This window comes from Physeter macrocephalus, unplaced genomic scaffold, assembly GCF_002837175.3.
Source record: "Physeter macrocephalus isolate SW-GA unplaced genomic scaffold, ASM283717v5 random_36, whole genome shotgun sequence".
NCBI lineage: Eukaryota > Metazoa > Chordata > Mammalia > Artiodactyla > Physeteridae > Physeter > Physeter macrocephalus.
In genome coordinates, this window is record NW_021145321.1 from 103,855 (window position 1) to 130,471 (window position 26,617).

General features: G+C 52.7%; 1 long non-coding RNA gene across 3 annotated transcripts in view; it reads right to left on the bottom strand.

The window, feature by feature from the left end:
• Nucleotides 1-25,790, bottom strand: part of LOC114484799 (uncharacterized) — a 94,829-nt gene extending 69,039 nt beyond the window's left edge. Inside the window, exons 1-2 of one of the 3 annotated variants that reach the window (XR_008616500.1) lie at nt 25,497-25,790; nt 9,246-9,590 (exon numbers count right to left, since the gene is read on the bottom strand). This is a non-coding gene — a long non-coding RNA (uncharacterized lncRNA). Of the gene's footprint in view, nt 1-9,245; nt 9,591-23,871; nt 23,935-25,496 lie in introns of those variants that run through there. The other 2 variants (XR_008616501.1, XR_003678123.2) reach the window with 2 other exon arrangements.
• Nucleotides 25,791-26,617: the final 827 nt, after the last annotated feature.

Consider the following 26,617-nt stretch of genomic DNA (forward strand, 5'->3'; position numbering starts at 1 on the left):
AGACAGAACTCATATGACTCTATCGTTTAGAATGCTGTCCAATAGAACTTTCGACGCTATCCAGTACGGTAGCCACTGGCCGTGTGTGGCTATGGAGCACTCGAAATGTGGCAGGTGTGACTACGGAGATGAATTTTAAATTTTATTTAATTTTAGTTTACGTTTAAATGGCCCCATGTGCCTAGAGGCTACTGTATTGGACAGCACAGGTTTAGAGAGAGAATTTCATCGATGTAAAAAAAAATTCTTAATAAAAAATTTAAAAGCCTATTATCCAAGGCAGTAGAACAATCATTATTAACTACAATAACAGAAATAGTTAATGTTCAAGTATGCTGTGTGTCAGGCTCAGTGCTCAATATTTCATACGGATCATCACACTGAATCCTCACCACCCTCCAAGATACATACGATCGTTATCCCCACTTTATAGATGAGGAAACTGAGGTTGAGCAATGTTAAGTAACTTACGCAGTGTCACAGCGCTGGGAGGCAAAGCTGGGGCTCAAACCCAGATCACTCTGTTCACCTAACCTGTACTTTTAACTACACTACATGTTTAAAAATTATTTTCTTCACAGTTTTTTTGTATTTTCCAAGGAGCCATGAGCATGACTTACAATCAGGAAAAACATGTCTTTTTAAAAAAGACCTTAAAAAGAGGCAAATCCTTTTTCCCCAGGAGGGAAGTTTATGAAGAGATTACTGGGGCCTCTGGCCAGCTGGGTCTCCAGCTTTTGATCAGAGAAAGGAGAAGGCAGTGTGGTCGCAGGTCCCCTCTGTCCCTGACCCTCCTATTGCCCAGATGCCCGGGCCCACAGACAATGCTGGGCCTAGGATCCTCCAGCAGCCAGGCTGCCAGTGGGATCCAGTTTCCTCCCAGCCCCACCCTGGAGTCAGTTCCTGACAGGTTTCTCAGCAGTTTTGCAATCATCACCCAGGTCTGCATCTTAAAGAAGGCAGCAGGCCATGGGGCTGTCTGCAAAAGGCAACACACACCATTCTTACCATGGACCACCCTTTCCCACTACCTTCTAGAACAGCCAGGAACCAACCAAGCCTGGGACATGCTCTCTGCCCTCTGTGGGCATGGAGAGGCTTGTTTTTCCCAAGCGGGGACAGTCATAGCCCCCACTCACCCACTCTTGGGACTGCATCTTGGTTCAGAACAAGGGGGATGAAGAAATTCCCCTTGGGACTTCCCTGGTGGTGCAGTGGTTAAGAATCTGCCTGCCAATGCAGGGAACACGGGTTCGAGCCCTGGTCCAGGAAGATCCCACATGCTGCGGAGCAACTAAGCCTGTGAGCCACAACTACTGAGCCCGCGCACCACAACGACTGAAGCCTGCGCACCTAGAGCCCGTGCTCCTCAACAAGAGAAGCCACCACAATGAGAAGCCCGCGCAACGCAACGAAGAGTAGCCCCGCTCGCCGCAACCAGAGAAAGCCCGTGTGCAGCAACGAACACCCAACGCAGCCAAAAATAAATAAATAAATTTATTTTTTTTTTAAAAAGAAATTCCCCTTGAAAAGTCCGTGATGAAAGAAAAAAGCCCAGCAAGTACTGAGCCCAGCCAGAAATGGAATCAGGGAGGATTCTGAGTTGTTTTTGCTTTTCTTCCATAGCACTAACCTGGAGGGTGGGGGACAGGGAGCGATTACCCCACTTGATCTGGTTTCCATTTCAGCTTTTTATTTTCCCTGAGATGCACAGATTGTTCTGGTTTCGGGGTAGGCAGGATAAATGTCCTTACTTAGAAGGTTTTTATTATTATTCTTATTATGGATTTTTGGTTCCATGCTGTCTGCAGTTCTCTGTCATTTCCAATCTACCTTAAGTTCCCCCTGGATTTATATATTTATTCTTGGGGGTTGGTTTCAGGTGCTTCTAGTTTATCAAACAATCAGCCCTGTGAGGTACACTGGGTGTTTCCAGAAATTACATCACAAAAAATCATGCAGTTAAAGTGTAAGGGGAAAAAAAAAAAAACATAGCTGGTGCTTAATTTTGTGTTTTAATTAGCGACTTATTGTAAACGTAGACTTTTAAAATGGAGGCGCCTAAGCAAAGCCAGTAAACACGTTTTTCTAATGAATTAATTTCACCTCTTCCCCCACCCTTCCTCCTCCTTCTCATCCTCGTGGCAAAGGTCATCTTCCAGATTTTCTTTGCCCTCCTTTTTTTCTACTCCACTTCTTAGTCCTTGCCCAACGCATATTAGAAAAAGAATACCCTGAAATAACATCGGGAACCCTGGCACCCAGGACTCTTACAGGAGCGCCGGCGCGTATGACCACGGAAGAAGCCTTGACAGTGAGGGTCCTGGCTGAGGACCCAGCGTGAAGTCTGCCGCTGTGCCCCTTGCTCTGGCCCCAGCCGTGCTTCGCTGCTGCCAAACCCCTCTCTGCTGGGTCCCAGAGATCCCTCTGCTGTTGTCAGTGCCCTAAGCTCAGGAAGGGAGAGAGAAGAAAGCCCAGTGCAGTGCTGAGTGCCAAGGCAACAGGAAGAGGGTGGAGTGGCCGGCCACCTGGAGCCTGAGCCGGAATGAGGTGAAGAGACCTGGAGAGAGAGGGAAGCTCCCGGTGTTGTGAAACCCAAGAGACCTCTGGTTGCCTGGAGGAAGGAGGAGAGAGGGCACCGGGAGGGAAAAGGAAGAGGGAACACAGAGCCAGAGCAAAAGAAGCCGAAACTAGAAAGGTCTGTCCAGGTCACGTGGCAGCTCAGAGCAAGGACACATCCATCAGTCCCAAGCACCCCCTGAAGGGAGCTCTACCCCTCATAGAAAGTTCCCAGCTTGGGGGATAGGGGGCAGTGAAGGAGGCTAATTTGCCTCTTTCGGTCTAGTTTCTGGGAGAGAAGGCTGAGGATGCGGACAGAGTTCCCGGCTCCATCCCAGGAAGGGTAGACAAGCCTCAGATGTCCCAGAGAAGGGAAGACCCCCGGAAGCTGCTTCTGTCCATCATCCCAAGTGGATACCACGGGGCGCCTCAATGTCGCCGTTCACTGGGGCACATTTGAGCCCTCCTGTCACCCCAGAGGCCAGGCCAGCTTAATGAGGACAGGTGTCCACCCAGAGCACCGGACAGGAGCACGCCTCCTTCTTAGCGCTCCCCAAACAGCGCAGAGACACCGTGGAGAAACAGGTTTGCTTTGCAGACTCTCTTCTGGGGCAAGTCAGGGTGTTCAGAACCGTGGGCAAAACCCCACCCTGGCCATTTGTATTTCGAGCAGGAAGAACTGTAACGCTGGGCTCAGGAAGGGCTGTCATTTACCTGCTCCTGCCTCGTGACCACGCTGGTAGGAGAGGGGGGGCACTCAAGAAGGCTCTAGAACACCTGGTGGCAGAATCCTGACTCCTACTCCCTAAGACTCCCAAAGAAAGGAGGGAGGAGAGGAAGGAAGAACCTCCTTCCTCCAGGGAGGAAGGGGCTGGACCTCCATGTCATCATGCCCCGGTGGGAACCCAGACCCAACCTCACGACAGATCCTGTTCGGTTCAGCTTCAATCGGAAAGGAAGGCTCCCATCAAACAGGGGCCGGGCAGGGATGTGGGCACTGAGATTAGGAATTTGGAAAACCATCTGAGGAACCTGGCCCTGGGAAGACAGCAACAGGATTTAATACCTTATCCCGGCTGTCTGGTAAACACCCTGAAGCATCCCCACACTCCGTTAGGCAGCCTCGGATTCTCAGGTGTGCCGGCGACGGGCAGGTAGAGACAGACGTGGGCAGAGACAGGAAGGGGGGCAGTGCAGGCCTGAGGGGTTGGGGGAGGGAGGAGCTGGCCTGGGAGGATAGGATGGGTGGCAGCCAAGCCAGACAGTCAATGAAACAGCTGACAGGTGCAAGGCAGGGGGGCAGGGGGAAGAGAAAGGTGAGCTGGGGGTTCACAATACTGGGGGATGCCACCGTCACACCCCAGGGGGCCCAGCGGGATGAGAGGCAGAGTCAGAGGCTTGTGGGCCAAAGACCTAAGAGTTCTGGCAGCCTCTTCTCCCACCTAAAGGAGAAACCCAGGCCACAGGCTCCTCCAAACCAAACAGGCCAAAGCAGCAAGTGGGGGGCTAGCTTCCAGGGTTTACTGGCCACCTATGAGAGCAATCTGCTGGTATCTTTAGGGTCACCCTCTCCCCAACACATGCACACATATACCCCATGCCGAAAAGAATGTCACATCCATAAGAATGGAGCTTCCTTCTACTCCAGGCTGGAGCTGACACGTGACAACAGACGTTGAGAAGAAGCAGGGAGGGTGGGGAGCAGCCCTGAGCTACTCAGAGGGGACCCGGCTCTCCAGAGATGGCTCAGGGAGAGTGAAGAGTAGACCAGGAGAGAAGAGGTACCCAGGCTGTTCCCCGGGGTCGTCCGGGCCAAACCACCTTTGCTGTGATCCAAGCACAGAGGTCAAGCCTGCCACCTCTACCACCAGGCCCAAGCAGGCCACACCACTAATCCTCTTTTCCCATTTCCATCTGCTCCTTGATGTAATTACAGTTTTGAATTGAAATACACCCGAGGTATAACCCCCACCCCCCGCCTGATGCACTCTCCCTGCTCTCAGAGAATCGGGAACCATTTCCAAAACTAAAAGACGCACCAGTTTTAAATGTTTTCATCTCTGGTTTCTTTCAGCAACACTCTCAAAGCTGTCCTGGCCATCTCCACCAGCACCGGTCCTCCCTCTCTGCCCCCTCAGAACCACAGGGCCTCCCGTGTTCCCAGCAGTGGGAAGGAAGAGGTTCCTGGCCTGTTATGGGTCTGGGCTTGGAGTCCCTTGAATTCTACACATCCTCTAAACCCCACGATCCCAAGAAATCCCATCCACAGCCCCTTGATCCAAGAGCCCCAGATGGAGAACCTTCCTACTCCAAACATAATCACATGGAAAGCTGGCCCTGCTGCTGGAGGCCGGCCTGACCCTCAGACATTTCCCACCACCCAAGTCAATGCAGACCCCTCTGCTCCAGATGCGAGCCTGCAGGCCCTCGAGGAGCCACCAGGAGAGGCTGGGAGCCTGTGCCCACCCTCCCCTGCCCCAGTGCCAAGTTCCCTGCAGTCCAAGAGCAAAATGCTAACACCCAGAGCTCACACCGCCTGCAGTCAAGGGAAGCCTGAAGTGTCTTCTGCCACCATTTCTGCTCCAGTTTTTCAACTCTGGCTTTGCCGGTATCAACAGTTTGAATCTTTGCATTAAACACACACGCGCGTGCGCACACAAACACACACATACACACACACACGCATCACTCTCGAACAGGGAGCGAAAACACATAGAGAAAAACCCCACAAGACCTAGGGCTGGGGCTGGAAACCAGCGTCACTGGCTCACCGTTTCCCCCGCACCAGGCAGACAGCCAGAGAACCCAGGGCAATACAAGCTACAGACCTCGCCAGACATTAGAACACTTGTTCGGATCCCTACCCTTTGGAAGCTCGTCCCCCAATGCAGCGCTTTGGGCCATTGCTGCTGATAATTTTTCAGAGATAAACAAACCGGTTTGGATAAAACAAGAACCAACCTGAATTCTCTACCCAAAACTCAAAATGAAACTCTCTCATCATCCCTTTCCTTCCCTTCTCCACCTTCCTGTGCTATTTTATCCAGTTCCCTAAAATTCAGACAACTTGGTTTTTTTAAAAAAATTCAGTCCTCTAGCCTTTTTTGTGCATGGACACTACCCTTTGGTCCAACTTGAAGAAATGCTGGTTTATTGAAAACATCCTTCGTCCAGTTTCTCAAGTATGCCCGAGTCAGAAAGAAGAATGGAGAAGGGGATTGTGCCGGGGACTCTCTGCCAGACTGATGTCTGGCCTGGGTCCTTTTCCCTGGCTCTTTTTAGGCTCAGTGTCTTTCTTTCACATTCCCATGGCTCCCCTAAACCTGCAGCCCCTTTTAAAAGGGTGCTGTGTGGACTGGACACCTGGTCTACCCCTCCTTTTGAGTAGCAGAGGAAAGAAGTTGCTCAGTTCCCCTGGGGGGTTCACCAGGTTAACTGAGGCTCAATGTCAAGACAGGAAGGAGGCTAAAGGGCAGAGAGGAAAGACACAGCCCTGAGGTCGGAGGCCACGTGTGTCTCCCTGCGGGGTCAGTGTGTGACGTGTCTGCTGACAACCGTTGTCATTCATGCCTGACACACCCTCACCCACCACCCCGTCCCACCCAATCATACCCCCCGTGTCCCCCCAGCCTCTCTGTGGGGCATTCTGCTTTATGCCCTAAGCTAGTCTGGAACCTCTGCCAGGGCCCCCGCCTCCCAAGTCACCATCAGTGGGGGTCTGCTCGGTCCCTGTAGCTAATTTACACCCGTCAGGGTGTAAAATAGCAGAGGCATAAATGAAAAGTCCAATTTCTTCAAATTTGCATTGTAAAACCATCCTTCAACTTCCTTGAAATAAATTTTACTATTTTATTAGTGCAAACAAAATGGTAATAAAACACTAATACAGCGCCTTGTATCCAGGGGAAGAGCTAAAATTAACATAGAGCGAGCAGTGTTTGCTATTACATTCAATTACCTTTTTACTTGAGATTTACATTCTCATCCCCTTAATCTCCATAGTAGTGGCTTCAAGATCATCCCTCCCAGGCTCTGCCCTACCGGAGCCACCACAGCTGGAAGCCAGGCCTCCTGCCCAGATGGTGCTCACCCCGGGCATGGCGCCTGCCCCTTTCACCACAGCTGCCTCTTGTCACAGGGTACCACTTCTCTCCCCTGCTCTTAATTTTCTCACGTCTCAGCCTCCGAGTACTCAAACCAAAGGGCTCTGACACGAGCCCCATTCAGACATGCAGTTATCAGTAAGCAGGTGCACAGGGCATGGGCCAGGGGCATTGCTTGATGAGCCTGTAAAGGCTGTCCCCGGCACAAGAAAGGGGCAGGGAGCTAGCTCACGGGAGCCCTGGGAAAACTGGCATCTCTGGTTGGACAGGTTGTGGGAGACGGTTTGCTGCACGGCGCAGCTGGGGACTCCGGATTGTGGCAGGAAGCTCCGCCGTCCAAAAGTAGGAAGGGACAAGGAACCACTGGGTCCGGGCTCTTACTCTATCCATAGACAGCAAAGCTGAGGTCTTGGGAAGTGGCTGCTTGTGGGTGACAGAGGTGGGGCTAGAACCCCCTCATCCTGTCTCACCGTCCCGCACACGTTCCTCAGCAGAGACAGTCCCTGAAACCAGAAGACCAGTCACCCAACCACAGCCACAGAGCGTCTGACCCACCAGGAGGGTCCCTTTGTTTCCTGTAAGTGGACGCAAGCAGGATTCCTTGGCCTCGGGGACTGGTCAGCCTTGCCCTGAGCCATCGGGAGAGATGACCCTGTTTCCAAGTGGCACAAAGACTCAGTCCTGGTTCCAAATCTGTCACTGACTAGCTGTGTGATCTTAGACAAGGCACCTCCCCTCTCTGGGCCTCAGCTTCTTCATCTGTAAAACAAGCACAATCATCCCTGTGCTGCCTTCTCGGGAATGGTCACAGTGACTGAAAGATCAGGAAGTCACATTAAGGCCCACGTAGCCTCAGAGGTGTGACAGCAAATCTGCTTCCAAGACGGCCTCGGCAAGGGCAGATGGGAGCCCTGGAATAAGGCCGACAGCGCTGGGATCCTCATCAGGGTCTCAGGCTGGGGCATCTGTGTTCCAGGCCAGGCCACCTCAGACCGCTGTGACTCTGCCTTTAACCCACAAGCCTCCTTCTCTTACTGGTCACCCTGTTGCCAAAGACCCTGGATTATTCCTACAAAATCCTTTGAACTAACTCTGAAGAAAGGATTGCCAATCAGCCCAGGGTCCAGGCTGCCTGACAGGTTCACTAGGAGAACTGGTTTGGGGAATGGGGAAAAGGTAACATGGGAAAAAATTGATGTAAGCCCCCATAAATTTTGCTTGGCCTGGCTATTACTACTGGGGGAAAAAGTGATTAAGACTAAAGGGGACACACGTATACACAATCACAGTCACCCACAATCATATCACAATCACACAACCGCACATATAATTACTTACACAATCATTCAATCTCTCTCACACACAATCACACACACAATCAATCTCACATACACGTTACACACATTCATACAATTTCACACAACCATTCACACAAATCACTCACACAGTCCTACACACAACCATATACAATCACTCACACACTATCTTACGCATGTACAACACATGCAACCACACATACAATCATTCACACACACACACCCCCATTCCCAACTCTCTCCTCCCAAGGTCTTCCTTCCCAAATCGTCTTCTTAAAATGTCTTCCAATGGACACTGGGAGGAACATTCTGGTCCAAACTGGTACAAGGCAAACTTGTCCTCACCCCTGATTCACATGAAATTCTGAACACTAGCACAGAGTTGCTTCTGGGACACCAGGAGGTCGGAACCTTCTTTAAACCCAACCGGAAGTGAGGGCAAAGGCTGTTGGCAGTTGGGCGGTACCGGCTAGAAGAGCCAAGTGAAATGTTCACGTTCACCAGAGCCCAACCTGGCCGTCCTTGCTCCGGCCCTTTCTGCCTGGGTCCCTCCACTCCCACCCCCATCAAGTTCTAGCCCAGAGATGAGTGTCACGAAGTAGCTTTCATGTTCCACAAACAAAAGGCAAAACCCCCTGCAAGAGGCAACCCCACGCACAAAACGTGAGGCGTTTTATTCGGTTCAAACTGGTCCTCTGCATTTTTTCCTCCTTATTTTTTTCTCCCCACTGGGGAAACAAAAGAAAGTTTGTTGCTGAGGCTCAAACGTTTCTTGGGCCTTGTCCGAGTTCTACCTTGTTTTTCTTTTACTTTTTGTCTGCCCCCCACCCCACCCCGCCTTCCCTGCCTCCCCACCTTGAATAAATAAAGCACCCGAAGCTGGCACAGGCTGGTAAGGAAAGTACAAACTATCTCATAATTTTATAATTTTTTTTTTAATACACTGGCCTAGGGTTTTGGGCAAAGGACAAAAGCTATTGTTGAACAGCATAACACGAAGGTCTGAGTCACCGATACGCCTCGGCTTCTGGAGATCTCATAGGTTTCTGTGGCTGGCACAGCCGTGGGTGCAGGCGCCCTCTTGCCTGGCGCTGTCCCCGCCCCCTCCCCCTCCCCAGGGCTCCCTACTGGGCCCCCTACTGGGCCAACACGTTGGCTTTGTTGGTTTTTAATCATGGGGGGAATTTAAAGAAAATGTTGTGAAATAAAAACCAAATCACCGTCGTCCCGACACCCTCACTCTATCATCTTCATTTCGGAGGATTACCTTGCAAGCTTTGTCCACACGCATTTGCGATTTTTATATAGTTTCTATCATGGCGTTCACAATACTTGGCCTTCAGTGTGTTGTTTTGTTTTTTTCACTCAGGTAATAAACATTTTTCCATGTTTTGAAATCATCTGCAGGATCATTACTTGCATAGGTGACAGTATTTCTTCTGCTGTGTTATTCTTGGGCTGACGCTATGAGGCGAGATGGGGAGAAGGGGGCCGGGGATCAGACCTCTCCTTGAACTGGATCATTTATCCACATGATTCGAACCAAGGTGGGGGCTTTGCCTGAGTGATCCGGATCACCTTGACCGTGGGGGCCTGGACTTGGAGTGTGTACCTGGAGGAAGGTGGAGGGAGCTCCACTGAAACCCTGCCCATCCTGTGCGGGGCCCCGAACGCCCGGGCCCCCGTGCCCAGAGAGATGCTGCTTCTAGCCACGGCCTTCGTCCCCAAGCTGACCTTCACCCCCCTCCCCAAACTGCTCTTCCTCTTTCTAAAGCGCCCTGGCGGCAAAAGGCCCATGACAACCCTCGGCTCTCCATTTTTATATCTGAATATCTCAAAGCACTTAGCAGAGACTTTCATTTTCTCATTACCCCAAGGAGAGGAGGTCATTCGGGAAAATGGTACAAATATTCCCATTTGTCAAAAGCAAGAAGGAAGTGAGTTAAAAGGAAAATTCTACCACTTAACTGAGCAAAACCAACCCAGGAGGGAATACAGGGGTCTTTTTCACCACCCCATTCACCCAGTTTGCTTTCTCCAGTGCAACTTCAGGAACCTCATTACCGAAAAGATGGCTCCGGGCCAAAACCAGGTTTCCATTTTGCCGAGAATCAATCACTCTCCAGCGGCCCCAGCTCAGGAGGCCCCCCCATCTCATCCTGGGTCTCAACCCAAATGATATTCTCTTATGATTATAATTATGTAAAATGTATATTACACACACACACACACACACACATATATACAGTCACCAAAGGAAAAAAACACAGGAAGGAAAAACACTAAATACTAAACGAAGTGGTGTTACCATAGTTCAATTATGGATGATTTTTTTTCCTTTTATGTATTTTCAAAAGCTGTTTAAAATAATGGTTGTATTTTCCCAGTGTAAGGAGAAAAGCATGTGTGTCAGAGTCATATCAACCTGCATTCAAACTCCGATTCTCGTTTAACCAGCAGGGTGAACTCAGGTAAATTACTTAACCTCTCTGAGTCTTATTTCCTGATTGGGACAATGGGACTCGGACCACTAGCTGCCTGTGTCCTTCAATCCCACGGAAAGTCACAGCACAGCATCTGACACATAGTTGGTGCTCGGTAAATGTCTATTTCCTTCCTCTTTTAATAAAATGAAAATGTAAAACCAACTCAGCTTGCTTGCCGACACTTGGAGACAAAAGCAGGACGCTTTACCTCCTGCCCGACTCCCTCCACATCCTTCATCCTTTCATGTGTCTTCCCTTGCCCCACCCCCCAGCAAGGTCCCAGCACACAGATCTGAGGATGCTGGTCCTGGCTCTCCTGTGACTCACCTGGAGGGCGAGGAAGGGGGCTCTGGGATGAGAGGACGAGCCTGACCCCCTCCCCCAGGACCGGCCCAGGCGAGTCCCTCCGGGAGCAAACAGGCCTCGTGCAAGGACCCAGAGGACACAGAGGGTGGTCCCCGGGTTTGCACCTTTGCTGGCAGCCGCCCTCCAGGAACAGGTGCCAGGCTACAAAGGCCACCTGCACCTGGGGGAGAGCAGGGGCCACGCTCCCGGTTCCTCCCTGGGCCAGGCAGGCCAGGCCAGCCCAGGGGCTGCCACCCTGCAGATCCAAGAGTCCAGCCCTGGGCCCGGTTCCCCCCTGGGCCAGGCAGGCCAGGCCAGCCCAGGGGCTGCCACCCTGCAGATCCAAGAGTCCAGCCCTGGGCATGGCAAGCCTCCTCCCTGCTCCCTCCAGGGCTCCGTACTGGACCAACACGTTTGCTTTGCTGGTTTGGCAAGTATGTTTCAGCAAAATTCCAGGGGCCACAGCCACTGGGCCGCGGCTCCAGCCTGGCCTAGGGTGTCCTGGAGCCCGAACACAGGGACAGGCCTGAGCCCTCCCCCTTCCTGCCTTCCTGATGACAGATGGGGAGGATGGAGTAGTAACAGTAATAGTAGCAATAATAGCTTCCCTTTGTTACCAGGTGCCAGGCCTTGTGTCAAGTGCCTCACCAGCATTATTTCATTTAATCCTTGTAGCAACACCATACTATAGGCACTAGCCTTTAGGGAGGCGTCTAAAGTCACAGCACTAATAAACGAGGGACTAGGGATCTGAACCTGTGCATCTGACCACTGTTCTCTGGTGCCTCCGCATGGGGGCCTCTCCCAGCACAGCTGCTAAATAACGACACTCCACCAGGCCTTTTCCAGAAGGGGGCTCCTGGGAGGCATGCCCAGCCATGGGGGGATACATACACACCAAAGAGAAGGCTGGAATTCTGCCAGAATGAGCGCTTCTCCTTGCCTCTGGCCCCCCAGGAAGAGGAGAGATGCCACACCTCCACCGAGAGAGGACAGTCAGGCCAAAGAGATGCCATTTTACAAATATGGGGTGACTGGAGGAGCATCTGCGAGGTGGCAGTATTTCCCTCCCTGGCTCTCTTGGTAACGTTTAAGTGGCAGGGGGGTGGGGGTCTAGGGACACGGGACCATTGGCAAGAGCCAGGTAGAAATAAATATCTGTCGGCTGATGTACCGGTGTGGACATGGTGGAGACGGAAAATATGGGGGGGGCAGGGCCCACGGCACACACGAACCCTCAAAATCGCAAGCCTTCCTTGCAAACCAGGGATGATGCCACCTCCAAATGGTGCACCTTTTCTTTTCAAATTAAAACACGTCTCTGATGGGAGGCTGGCCGTGGGGAGGGCACCAGACAAGATCCCTGCAGCATGGGCCACCAGCTTCCCAGCTGCCAGCAGCAGGTCCATGGAAGCTGGTGGAGCCCAGCAGGGTGGGGGCCGGGTGGGCCACCCGAGGCAGACAGTCTCCAATCGTGCTGAGCACAGCACATCGCTTCATTCAGGAACCCAGAGTGAAATGTACAGCTGGGTCTAGAGTTGATTCAGCCCTTAACTCGTTCGGGATCGCTGGCGGAGCCACGGAGGCGAAGGGGAGTTTGGGGTGGGGTGGGGTGGGGTTACAGCAACCTGGGGGAGGGGGCTAGGCCGTCCCTGGAGAAGGGGGCAGGAGGCTGCGGCAGAACCCCGGGCGATGATACACACCAAAAGGAATCATCATTATTTTCAAACCCCCTCTCAAAACCAAACAAGCACTGGGAGTTTAGGGAGGGCAGAGCGAGGGTGTGTTAGGTGGGGGGTACGGGTGGGGGAGCTTGTTTTCTACCCACTGCCAGATTTTCATTTACTGTCAGCTCCAATCCATTCGGAACTCACTGACTCAATTGCCTTTTCACGGGGAAAGGAGCCTGCACAATGCAGGGGACTTTTCAGCTCCACATTAGCACACAGGGCACTGGGCAATGTCCAGGAATAAACACACACGTCCCTCCCAGAGGCCGCCAACCCCACCTCCACCCGCAAACAACCCAGCTAGCCCTGTCAGGGCCACATCTGCTCTCCCCTATTTTCCCCCCAAAACTATTTTTTTTTAATGTAGTTTGGCCCATGGAGAAGAGTGTGTGTGTGTGTGTGTGTGTGTGTGTATGTGTGTGTAACACACACACACGGGCACGCTTATACATGTGTTGGAAGGGGTAGGGGGTCTAATTCACAAGTATAATACAAAGGCCTGCAAGAGTTAATTCTGGGGCAGTTTCAGCTCTTCCTTGTGCCAGAAAAAGGAGGGATGGGGACAGATGGAAAGAAGGGATCCAAACTGGGATCTCAGAAGAAAGGGGTCTGGGAGGGGGCTCATTTAAAGTGTTGATTATGGAGAAATCAGCATTTGGTCAAGCAGTGTCCCTAAGAACTTAGCAGCCACAAAAGCTATTCAATAATCATTATGAGAATAATATCAACAACTATAATTATAATGATTATAACAAGAGTGGTCCCCATTTCTCAAGTGCTCGCTATGTGCCCAGCACCAGACTAAGTGCTGACACCCATCAGCTCAGTTAACGATCGCAAGGACCCAATGAGACAGGTACTATCCACCGTTAGCCCAATTCCACAGGGTCAGAGAGTTAAGACCCCTGCCCAAGGTCACAAAGACAGTAAGTGGGAGAAGGATTTTAACCCTGTTCTGCTGAACTCTAGCCCCACCTTCCCTGGGAGAGAGGAAACATGCGTGGAATCTATACAGAAGGCAGCCCCAGCATGACAGAGGCCTTGGCTCCAGACGGGGAGGTCCCTTTGCATGTGGGTACATCCCAGCCGCCCATCACCAACCTCCATCGCTGTCCCTTGGGGGCTCATCCGTTTAGCCCAGGCTCTGAGGGAAGCACCCTTCTGTCCAATAGAACTTTATGAGATGGAAATGTTCCTTCTCTGTGCTGCGTGCTATGGAGGACTTGACATGTGGCTAGTTCATGGAAGAACTGAATTTTTTTTTTTGGCTACACCGCACGGCTTGTGGGATTTTAGCTCCCCCGACCAGGGATGGAACATGGGACCTCGGCAGTGAGAGCCTGGAATCCTAACCACTGGACCGCCAGTGAATTACCGAAGAACTGAATTTTTCATTTAACTTAATCTAAATTGCCACATGAGCTAGTGGCTACTGTAGTGAACAGTACAGATCCAGAATCCCTCTAGCTGGCCCTTTCCTTCCCAGCCCAAGAGCTATGTTGGAAATACATGAAAAGTAACCGAAGACAGAAACCTGGCCCACCAGGAAGACCCCCACCTTAGCCACCAAGCATCCCCTCCACTCTGTCATGGCCTTTCAAAAACCACTGGTCTGCCTCCAGCCAATCTGTCTCCCTCCCTCCTTTCCTTCTTTCTTTCTTATCTTTCCTTCCTTCCTTCCCTTCTTCCCTCCCTCTCATTCCTTCCTTCTGTTCCTCCATTTCTTTTCCCTCTCTCCTTTCCTCCCTCCCTCCCTTCCTTGCTTCCTTCCATCTTTCTTTTCTCCCTCCCTCCCCTCCTTTCTTTCTTTCTTAGAAAAAAGCATCAGATCAGTTTAATTAGATAAATCCTCGGAGCACGTGGCCTGGAGTTCGTCATGGAAATTAACCTGCTCCCAGATCTCAGATAGTGAAACAAGAACCGGGGTGTTTGGGCATAGCACAGTGAAATGGGAGAGGCCCATGGAGTTTCATACACCTCATCTTCCATAAGTGCCCCTCGCCCCTCCAGTGCTCCCCGCTTCACAGCCCCCATGCCCTTGCCTCCTTAGGTCACCGCCACCAGGCCTCCTCTGTTTCTGCTCCAGGCCCTTCCCTCCCCACCTCCACCCATGCCTGGGGAGTGCCCCCCGGAGCAGGATCACCCAAGGGTGGGCTTAAACCTTGGCTCCATCCACATGACACCCCTGCCCAGCTACTCTGGCTAGGCCCTCTTGCACTCCAGTTAGCTCCAGGTCATCCAGGGACCCAACTGAGGCTTGGCCCAAGGCTACTCTGTTAATCGTCTGATCCTTATCCCGTGGTCCCTACTGTGTGCTGCTCGCTGGGCTAAGCTCGGTTCATGAAACAAAGCTTGACATCAACCCTCAGCAATCATTATCCTCTCACCTAATTCTCACAAGGTAGGAATTCCAACTCCCATTTTACAGACATGGAGACAAAGAATTAAAGGAATTCATTTGCCCTGTTGAGAGAAACAAAATTCACACCGGGCTCAGCCCGACTCCAGCAGCAGCTCTTAACCCTCTGCCAGCCACATGTCGCCACCACAGCAGAGCCTCTGCACACTCGTGGACCCCGGGGACCCCCGGCATTCAGCACTAGGTTCCCGGGCCACAGGAACACAGGTGGAGGCTACCGGCACCCGGAGTGAGTTCCCAGGGTCTGCCCCCACCTTACCCCTCAAGCTCCAGGAACAGCCAATCTGGCCACAGTGGAAAAGAGAGATCAATGGTCCCTGCCCCACTTGGGCTCTGACTCTGAAAGTGGGCACAGTCTTACTTCTCATCCCCTTCTGATTCATCACCAAAAATACCAAGGCAGCCCGGAGAGGTAAAACACAAAATTCAGAATTTCCAACCAACACCATCGTGCACCACCCCTACCAGGGTCCCAGCCCCCAGATACGTAGAGAGCGGCTGCCCCAGGCTCCCATCCACAGCACTACGTGGAGGGCAGCAGACACGACCACACTCACCCCCACCTGGGTCTGGAAGACACTTTACACGTCGTACCGTACCTAATCCTCACACCAACCCCACGAGGTAGGTCCTGTTATCCCCATTTTACAGGTGAGAAAACTGAGGCACAGGCTAGTTAAGTAACCGATGTTAAGGGCACGACTTTGACCCCCCAGCTAGCTGGCTCCAGAATGCATAATCTACAATATACACAGCTCCTCACTGAATCCATGGCTCAAAACAGCTAAGCACACCGCACATCCTGAATGGGCTCCCCCATATTGCCTGAAAAGCAACACCCACCCCCAACTCAGCCCCAAGCTCCCAGCGATTTCTGTGACTTGTTTGGGGGCTTAATATTGTGTTTCTGAGATTCATCCAGGTTGATACATTTAACTGTTCATTTTCTAAAGATTGAATTACACAACTTATTTACCACCCTCCCCCCCAAAAAAAGAACCAATGCACAACCTGGTACAAAAATGCAACCCCAGCACCACACAACATCCAGGCTCAAAGCTTTCTGGAATGGAATTCATAGGCGTCCCCTTTGAGACTAATACCATATTATATAAAACGGGCTCATCTGACATTGGGGGCACCCTGTACTTGACAACGCGACCATGATAAATTCTTCATCACGCTTAATTATTTCAAAGGACTTTCACAGCTACAAGCTCAGCCGACGGTCAGGGCAACCCTGTGAGGGCAATAGTGTCAGAGGCCATTTGATAAGAGAAGAAACTGAGGCTCAGAGAGGTCGAATGACTTGCCCAAGGCCACACGATGATTTACTGCAGAATCAGAACTGGAATGGGGTCTCCTGATGCTTACAACTAGACCTCAGGGGAGCTCTGGACCACCTAAGTCTTACCCTGTCCCCTCATGCCAGACCAGGGATGCTGGGGCTTGGCCCATGGTCACCCCACCCGCCAAGGATCAGATTTCCCTGAAATTCCCAAAGAAGCCTCCAGGACTAGTGGGCCCGGAAATGGCCCTCACATAGCGAGCTGCACAGCTGAGCTCCCCGGGGGCGAGGGGGGCAGGCAGAGCTGGAGACGCTGGCACAGCCCCCGTGGGTACTCTGCCAGCAATTAGTGCTGGGGAAGGGTGCCAGCCTGGCAGAGCTAATTCCCCCACCCCGTCTTCTCATTTACACACACTTACACACACACACACACACACACACACACACACACACACACACACACACACAGGCTTACCCACCCCGAGACCAGCAGCAGAGAGGCAGCGCAGCTTCCTTTCGGTAAATCTCGTCAGCAAGGCACACGCAGGGCACGCAATTTGGTCATTACTGCTTTTAAACAGCAGAAAAGCAGAATCCACCCGCCATTAACCCGTCCTGCTCGCCCTCCGGGCTTCACCAGCTCAGTCATCAGCCTTCATCTCTAACTCCCACGCACCCCCTTTTGCATGCTCCCCAGAAGTTACTCTCCAAAAGAAAGAGTTTAAAAACACACACACACACAAAAACCTGACTACACTAAGTCAAACCTGAATTGTGTCTCCCTGCCCACCTCTGTCCCTAGAGAAAACAATCAGTGGTTCTGACATGACCTTGGCTAAGACCCTTCAAACACCCCAGGAACCCGAGACAATGCCAGCCGGATGAGGGGGAGGTGGCCTTTGGCCCAGAGAAGGGCAACTATCTTTCAGGTGTGGTGCTTCAGATGGGCGCCTGAGCGTTAGGTCTGATCCACCTGCGGGGGCCCAGTGGGTGTCACAGTTTGACATGGCTCCGCTCTGCAGGTACAGAGGCAGGCAGGGGTGGGAGGGGCGGTGAGAACTGATTTTGCCTCATCACTGCCCCCCTCCCCCCTATAGTCCTGGAGAATTGGAAAGAAGTCCACCAGAGCAAGGGACCCTAGAGGGTCCTTGGTTGGGTTTATAAGATCTGTGAAACCCCTCCAAGTATGAGCAGTATTTATGCTTATGAGATTTTTTTATTAAGAGGATTCTCCAAGGGGGCACATGAACTCAAAAGGGGAAGAAGCAGAGACTGCCCTCCCTGCCACCCTGGGCTCAGCAGTGCCTCATGCCCAAGCGGCAGAGAACACAGGGCTGAGCTCCAATTGGCCCTCCTGTAAGTGGCCCTGACCGGCTGCCTTTCCCCCACGGAAGCTGCCCCTGGCCTCCTCCTCGCCTTGCCTGGAAGCTGCTCATTGGGAGCGCCGGCCGCAGGAGTCAGGCCATGGCCCCTGGGCCCGTGCCCACTCGCTCCCCTGCCGGTCAGCCAGGGCTGCCCGGACCCGGCAGAGGACGGGCACAGCGGAGCCCACCAGCGGGGAGGAGAGAGGAAGCCGGTGGCTGCTCGTCTTGGAAAACCTCGAAGATCCTCTAAGCCACCTAGTGTCCGGAGCTGAGCTCTGGCCGCTGCTCTGTGTGTCCCCCTCCCCCCCAACCAGCTTCCCAGAGCAGACAATGCAAGGGAGCCAGAAGGAGCAGGACAAGACCCCGGGGCCTTCTCCAGGAACCCGAGGCCAGGGGGCAGGGGCTGAGCTGGCTGGGGAGACCGTGCCCAGGAGGGAGCAAAGGCCCTGTGGCCCCTGGCCTCCACCCCACCCCAAAGCAGGGCGGGCCCAGGGTAGAGGTTCCCATCACCCCTGCTCCTTGTCCCAGAAAGTCACCCTCTCCTGGAGATCCCAGTGTCATCTCTGACACCATCTCACTGGGGCTCCTCTGGGTGTCCCCATGCAGAGCCCCCCAGACCCTGGGCCTGCCACTCCCCCAGGGCTGCTTGGGCCCCCTCCCACCCCCTCCTCTGCTCTCTCTTTTCTCTGTATCCTCAAGACTCCTCTCACCTTGAGAAGTGTTAGGATTACCCAGCATTTACACTCAATGCTCTCCTTTATTCCTTAAGACTTATTAAGAATGATAATGAGTTCCGAAGGAGCCACACGTCTCCCTCTCTCTCTCTCTCTTCTCCATCCTTCCCTCTCTTTCTCTCTCTCTCTCCCCCCCCATCCCCCTCCTTTGCTCTCTTTCTCTACGTATCTTTTCCACCAAAGACACACAGGACAAATCCAGACCAAAAGGAAAAAAAAAAAATTCCAACAATATGGAACAAGGGCACTTGAGGATTTATATTCAACAAATCCCTCTCTCTTCTTCCCTCTCTCCAGTTGTTCTCAATTATTCAGATAAAAAAACAAAAACAAAAACCAAACTCCCCCTTCCCCTCCCACCGTCCCGGCCACCCTGGCTCTGCTGGACTTTGAACAGGGGAACAGGAGAAGGCCCGGCCTGCCTCTACACCCTTGTTAACGTGCAGCTCTTAAACGCTTGATTAATTTTTGCAGAATTTACGACAGGCTTTAGCTTCCCCCCGGCTCCCCCGACACTGTGGTCTCCGAACCACAGCAACTTAACTTGGTGAAGTTGAAGGGGGCAGAGATGGGGGTGCCCACCCTCTCCAGTGGTCTCACGTGGCTGGAACCACGGGCCACCTGGCAACAGAAGGAAGACGCACTGATGCCAAAGGCCAGGCAGCAGACAGACCCACTCATGGAGCGGCGTGGCACCCACCGGGCAGACCACCAGGCAGCCAGAAGCCACGGCTAACTTTTGGCGATTTGGGATTTTTAAATTCCAAAATGAGGAAGCCAGCAGAAAGTAGGCAGAAGGAAAACAAACGCTCCCTCGGAACTGAAAAGGATGCCCACGTTCACGCCCACCCACACACCACGCATCCCAGCAGCAGAGGGACCGGCCTTATCGGTCTGCCGGGCTGCCCTTCAGAGAAGGGGAAGAACAGATCCTAATGAAATTACGGTTTTTAAAATGTCTATAAATTAAATCTCTCTCTCTCTCTCTGTGAATCTCCCCCTGAGCTCCCTCCTCTACAAGGCTTGTTTGCCTCTCCTCCTCTGCTCGTGTCTGTTTTTCTGATATAGACATCAAGAGGTTACGGGCTCAATTACAAGTCCGCTGGAGTCTCAGCATCAGACTTGCCTGGCCTTCTCTTCTCCTCTTCAGAAACCAGATACCAAATAAATCTCTCTTCTGCTTTATATTTTTATTTTTAATGCCAAAAGCCTAAAGATTCATTCAGTGGACTCACAGCCTTTTTTAACTTACTTCAGATGGGGGAACTATCCTTTTTCATTGTGTCCAGGTATAAATATAATATAAATGCTTTTCTCTTTATTTCATTCCCCTTTCTTAAGGACACACACAAACCCTTGGCTACACCTGAAATTTCAAAAAGAGGGGCAACAGCATATAAATGTGCCTAATTAATGCATGTCTGTTGCAGGGCTGCTGGAGAATATCAGTTGGACACATAGGATATTTCTAAAGTTACCGGGTGACGTCATAAGGCTTATTAGCAAAAGGTCCATTTGAAAAGGGTGGAACATAAATGGTGATTTTTTTTTTTTTAAAGGAAAACATTGCTTCTACCCTCCCCGATACGGAAGAGAGATGGGCCATCTATATCATTTTACATCCTCAAAAGCTGCCCCCCCCCAAAAAAAGAAAAAAGTTTAAAAATCCAAGTCATAATCAATCATCATAGCTGTTGATTCCTGAGAAGCAGAAACCAGCTCTGAGTTGTAGGTCTAAGGGGAAAAAACAAAAACAAACCCCCGCTATAATGCTGGAAATACTAACCAGAAGGGATTCCAAAAGGTACTTTTCTAGGAAAAAGCACTTGAAACAAAGGCTGGAGAAAGCTGAAGTTCAAGGTGAATTGAAAAGAAAAACTTTATCTTTCCAATTAACCAGACTGGGAAAAGGGGGCGGGGGGTGGGGGGGGGACAACGACATTACTACCGACTCATTAATTCCTTCATGTACACAATTTAATTAAATTCCGCTAAATACAGGAGAAATACTCATTTTGGAGTGCCTCCCCCCCACCTCAAAAACAAATTCCTGCAGGTTACTCCCCCCATGCCAGCACTTCCCTTGCTGTACAACCTTCAAATGGATTTCCAACCCACGCGTGGACTGCACTGCTCTCGGCTGCAAGAATGACAGACTCATATGTCTGAAAGCTGACACTTTAGCTTTTAAAAGAAATGGGGGAAAATAAGCTGTTGACTTCTTGGTTAAAGTATTTTCTTGTTCTAACTCATGTTCTTATGTCACTGGGCTAAAAGAGAGAGAGAGAGAGAGAGAGAAGAGAGAAGAGAGATATGACTTTCCTTGAATGATCTGTTTAACCTAAGCCAGAGGAAAAAAAAGAAAGTCATTAATTACTTATGTGAGCTATTGCTTCAGAAAGACAATAAACCTGCCCGGTCGCCATGGATATGACATATTTGCTCTGAAAACAACACAATAATTAGCAAAGGGGAAAGATACAAGGAGAATATGCAAACTCGTGAGTTTAAAGCCACAGTGCTCTTTTCTACCGGTAAGCCTGTTCTGTTTGCAATCCAAATCAAACACATTTTTAAAATATAGCAGACAGGGAAATAACAGGAATGGGTCCTCTCTCCTCTGAGCTGAGAAGTAACAACCACTCCACCCTCTTCCAAAATAAAATAATATAAAAGAGAACCATGATGGCAGAAGGAGAAAAAAAAGTCAAGTATTGCCTCTGTTTTATTTCCTATAGCAGGGGTGGAGTCTGAGGTTTGCTTTTTTCTTTTCTTTTTTTTTGTTTAAGTGTGCTCTTATTTAGCGTTGGATCTTCTGGACAGATACAAATTTATTTCTAAAAGCCAAATGCCCTGTGTGCGGCTCATCCCTCCCCAAAGTAAGTGGAAATGTGAAGGGGTGGGAGGTGGTGGGCTCTAGTTGAAAAAGCAAAACAGCACACTCAGAAAGCATCAGCTCCAGAGAGGAACATCCACTCCCCCACCTCCAAGAAAATGGAACCCAGGCCTTACTTTAATATTAAAAATGCATTAAATGGTTTTACCTACAACTCAGTCCCAGAGGATCATTAGGAAATGCAATCGCTTTGTATCATATCTGTCAGCGTGATAAATATCTGAGTTCAGAGTGGGTTTGCAATTTTTCAGAGTGTCACAAACCAAGATAATTTTTTTTTGCCTTACTTTCTTAATTCACTGTACCCACCCCCTCAAAGTCACAAGTCTACAGAAAAATACCTGAGGAGAGGAGAAGAGGGAAAAGGAGGAAAAGTTGATATGCTCTCATACACCAGAGGTTACTGATATTCCCCTATAAAGTAGAAAAATTGAGACTTTAAAATATTTGGGTGAGAATATTTTTTAAAAATTTAAAGCACTCCATTAGGTTTGAGTAAAAACTCCTTTTCCCCTCTTCCCAGAGGCTAATTTTCCAAAAACAGATGGTCAGGATCTAAAAGAGAAGCAAATATACCTCAACCCCCGCAGGCAGAGAAATCTAACTTTGAACTTCTTTTTAAATTAAAAAAAGTGTGGGGGGGGGCAAGATAAACTATTAATAAGTATGAAAAATTAGCTGAGCTACAAGTTTTGTTTTTCTTATGCAAAAAATTCTTTAAACACAAGGGGAGCAGATATATAGGAGAGGTTCACATTTGACTGACTTCCTTTTTTTTCACAACAGTTTGTTGTTTTTTTTTTTTTTTAGATTGAACCCTTTGATCTTGAAAGAATTTTGCTCTTATATTATGGGGGAGAAGGGGGTGGTGGTGAAATGATCTGTTTTAAATGATGATGCAACTTAGGGATCAAAGCCTTGGCTTTCTACTAGCCATAATAAGCTGTACTTGCCACAAAGCGTGAGTCTCCGGGCTTCTCTCCTTCGTAAGAAGGAAATAAAATGCACCGAGACTCAGAGAAAGACGCAAAGTGTCTGCAAGGTGCAAAGTCTAGAAAACAAAACAAAGCAAAAGTCAGGGAAAAAGAAAAGGGAGAGAGATACTGCCCCTTTAAACGTTTTAGTGCATATGGAGTTTGATTTCTGAAAGAGATCAGTTTAACATCTCCATAGAAACCAGCAACAGATTATCATCAACAGAATAAATAACTAGTCTAATAAATTAAACAGGAGGCATAAGATCGCTGGAAACCTGATTACTGAAGTTCAACAATATTCCCCATAAACTCTCGTTAACCGCCTCTAAGGTGGCTAACAAGATGGAGAGGGGGGGGGAAAGTCAGTCTCTCCAATTCGCCGGATTCCGGGCAGAGGCCGTGGCCGCTGCCGGGAAGGGAAAAGTTCCCCACCCTGCCCTGGAGAGGGTCTCAGAGCTCGAGTGAGGTGAAAACCATAATGCCGAAGTTTGGGAAGTGGGAAAGCAGCTGGGCGTCAGCAGAGGCAGTGCGAGTCGCCGGAGATGGCGCGGGACGCGACGCCCGCCCGGGACACACCGCCTCGCCGCCACCAGGGCGCAAACCCGGAGCTCTGCGCTCGGGCGCCGAACGGCCCAGCGCCCCCTCTGGGCACGTGGAGCGCAGCCCGGGCGCAGCCCCCGGGGACCAACTACCCCCCTCACCACGCCCGGCGCAGCTGCTCCTGCTCAGCCCGGACAGCTCCCTTTAGGACGGCGACGTGTGTGTGTGTGTGTGTGTGTGTGTGTGTGTGTGTGTGTGTGTGTAGGACGGCGACGTGTGTGTGTGGCGTGCGTGTGTGTCTGTGTGTGTGGCGTGCGTGTGTGTCTGTGTGTGTCTGTGTGCGCGCGCGCTCGCCGTGGGGTGGGTAGGCGGGCAGACGCACCAATTTACCCGGCGATCTGTTTTCCAGTCTCCTCGCGCGCTCTCATCGCGCGTCTGTACCAGCTTAGAGGCGCCCTAAATTTACCAACTTTGCCCGGCGATTATCCTGGCTTTTTCCCCCTCGCCGCCCGCATCTCTTTGAGTGTACGGGGTGTTGGCGGGACAATCACACGCTCTGAGGGTCGTGGCCCCAGGCTCCGCCCGGGCAGCGACGCATAACCCCGGGTTGCCCCTGGATCCAGCCGGGTTTGGGGGAGCTCCAGGCACGTTGGCGGGGTGTTTTTGCTGCTTTGCTGGTGGACAAATCATACACACCGCACACGCGCCCGCCCCCTCCCCAGCGCGCCTGGAAGGAGGTCCTCGCCGCACCCAGGGCCCGCTTCCCAAGCTGAAGCCGGGTCAGGAGAAAGAAACTTGTGTGGAAGAGTGAAGCGTCCCCCTGCCTCCCTCGGCACTCCATTCCTCCCCCAACTCCGGACCCGGGTCGGGGATGACTTGTAGGAAGAATCTGCGCCCACCCCCTAGAGAAAAATCTATTATTATTATCTTAATCTACGCCCCCAAAGTGTCCCTCCCGCCGTGATTGACGGCGCATACACCTGTTCCCCTCGCCGAGGAGCTCCCAACGCTGGGGACAGACATTCGCCCAAAAGCTCTGCAGCGGCCCAGAGCCCGCCCGCCGCCCTCGCCCGGCCAGCCCCCGCCCGCCGCCCCAGTGCGCCCCTGCCCGTACCTTGCCAACCCAGGGCCGCCCCCTCCCCTCCCAGGCCCGGCTCCCCAGCCCGTCCGCTGCCGGCCGCGCTGGCTTCGGAAAGAGAGAAAGAACAGAAAGCAAAACTTCCTGGCGGCCGACGGCCATCAGCTGCACATTCTGCAAATGCCACCGAGTAAAAATAAACCGGCCGCCGCTCCGCCCGGCCGGCTCACCCCGGGCGCACGACTCGGCCCCCTGCCCCGGGACTGTCGGTCCGGCCGATCCCCCATTCCCGTGCGCCCCCTGGAGCCCCGCTCCCCGACACTCCTCCACCAGCCACCACGCGCTCCTTTGCCCTGAAACTCGACCCCAAGTGACCGGGCAGCCCGGCCCTCTCCCCTTCGGTGCCCCTCCGTGTTCCCACAAGCTACCATTCTCTGTCCTCCGCCTGGTGCTTATTTTAGCCGTGCGCCCCTGGATTCAGAGCTCCCTTTCCCCAACTGTTGAGCCCCGGGGTCACCCTCAGCCCACCCTTGGGGGCACAGACCCCACCAGACCCTCGCCCACCTCGGCCGAGCCCTCTGAGAGTGCACGGCTCCACCCGCCCACCGGCCCGCCAGCCGGGCATCCCACGTCCCCGGGCGCAACTTCTCTCCCAGAGCACACGACAACCGCGGCAACTCCCCCGAACTTTTCCCGGGACCCAGGCGGGCTCCGGCCGACAGTCACACGGCCCTGAGCCGGCATCCCGGCTCCCTGTGCCCAGCACTGCCAGCCCTGCACCCGGAGAGGCTGGGGTGGGGGTGGGGGGGGCAGTGAGGAGCTCCACTTGCCGCGCCCGGACCAGCGCACTTGAGACAAACTTCCCAGGCACAAATGAAAAAGGGGGCGCCGCTCCCCCCAGCCAAGCAACCTCTTGCCTTCGTTTTCCCACCAGGAGGCACCCCCTGGCACCCCGCGCCTAAGTGAACACTGCCTACCTCTGCCGGTAGCACCTACACCCTGGTACTGGGGCACAAGAGTCGGCTGGAGGGGGTTCCCCACCCACCCCCTTCCCTTGAGCAAAGTCTTGCAAAGTCACCCCAGGCGCCCCTCACCCCTGCCTCCTTCTCTGCCCTGGAGAGCGCACGAACCCTTGCAGCTCGGGAGGTTGAGGGGGGGAGCGTAGGGGGAAGGAGTGATTACCGGGTATTGGCGAGCACCTGCCCCCCCACCCCGGAGCCCGCAGCGCGGGGGGCGCCCCCACCCTATTTGCAAAGTCCTGCACTCGCGCCTGGCACCTCCCCCTCTTCTCCCTTACCCCGCCGCCCCCTCAGTTGGAGTAAGTGACCCCCAGGAGCAGCAGCCCTCCCCTTCCCCGGAGCCTCGCGCTGGGCATTCCCTGGCCGCGGCGGGCGACGCGCCACCCCGCTCCCGGGTGCCAGCCCTCCGTGCCCCCTGCCTCCCGCACGGCCGGAGTTGGGTGGCAGCCGCCGCTCGCAGGCTGGCTGGCTGGCTGGCTGGCTCTCTCGCTCGCTCGCTCGCCCGCTCCCGGCTGCAAGCGGCAGCCCCGGGGGTGGGGGGCTGCACCCGGACAGGGGGCGAGGGGGGGAAGCACCCCGGGAGGCCCGCGGAGCTGAGGGGCGTGGGGGGGGCCGCGGCGGAGGGAGCGCCGAGTCTCTTACCTGCACTTGGGGCGGCTTTGGGTGACTTTCCAAGTCCGGGGGAAAAATGTGTGTGTGTTTGGGATGGAGCGCCGCGGGCGCGCATGCGCTGCCCAAAGTTGCCGGATCCCGGATTTTTCGCTCCCAGTCTCTGCTCTCGCCCGCTGTGATTAAGGAATTCTCCGCGGCCGAGCGGGCGAGTGGGTGGCAAGCAAAACCCGGGCCGGATCGCGGGGCCGGGCTCCGCTCCACCCTCACACCCCCAGACCTTCCCCTCTCGGTTTCTTCCCACCCACCGCCCCGCGGAGCTCGGCGGGCGCGCGCGGCGAGACGCGGCCTGCGGAGCAGATCTGAGCGCGCGGCTCCCTTTTGCAGCTGGAGAAGCTTTCTCCACCCCGGACTGAGTGGAGCAAAGGCGGGGGGGACAAGAGAGGAGAGACGGGAGTGGGTTACTCTTCACCTGTTCTGAACCCCGGGAGCCAGTCTGCTTCCCACTTTTCCTCTGAAGAACTAGCTCTTTCCTGCAAGTTAGAATGTTAGAACTGTCGAACCCAAAGGAACGTGATGTCCTCACTGTTTTGATATCCGCTTTGCACTTATTCTTTGCAAGGGAGTTTTTCATTGAGTCCATTGTGCAAGAAATAAATCCTTAAGTGAACAAGATAAGCCGTGAAGAATGAACCTGGGGCCGGGCCGTGGGGCGGGGGGGGGGTGGGGGGGGTACAGATAATGAACATCAAAACAAAAGAATAATATGATTTCAGAGAGTGAAAGGATCATGAAGAAAATAAAACAAGGCAATAGGATAAAGGGTATCTTGGGAGAGCTCATTTCCCCTGCCCGGGTGATAAAGAAGGCCTCTTTGAGGGGGACCTTCATACTCCATTGGAGATCAACCTCCCTTTTCTCCCTTTGCCCACCCTGGAGGTTTGAGGTGGCCACGCCAGGCTGAGCCTGGAGGTCAGCCGCGAAGGCTCTGGTCCTGGCTTTCTCAGCCTGGCCAGTGCCCATCCCAGGACTGACCAATCACTGTACCTGTTTTCCCTTCTGAACGAGGACAGAATGGAAATTGACTTGAAAGAAAGGAGGGAACACTCTGATGATAAGGAGAAATTGACCACAATAGTAATTAAACAAATAGC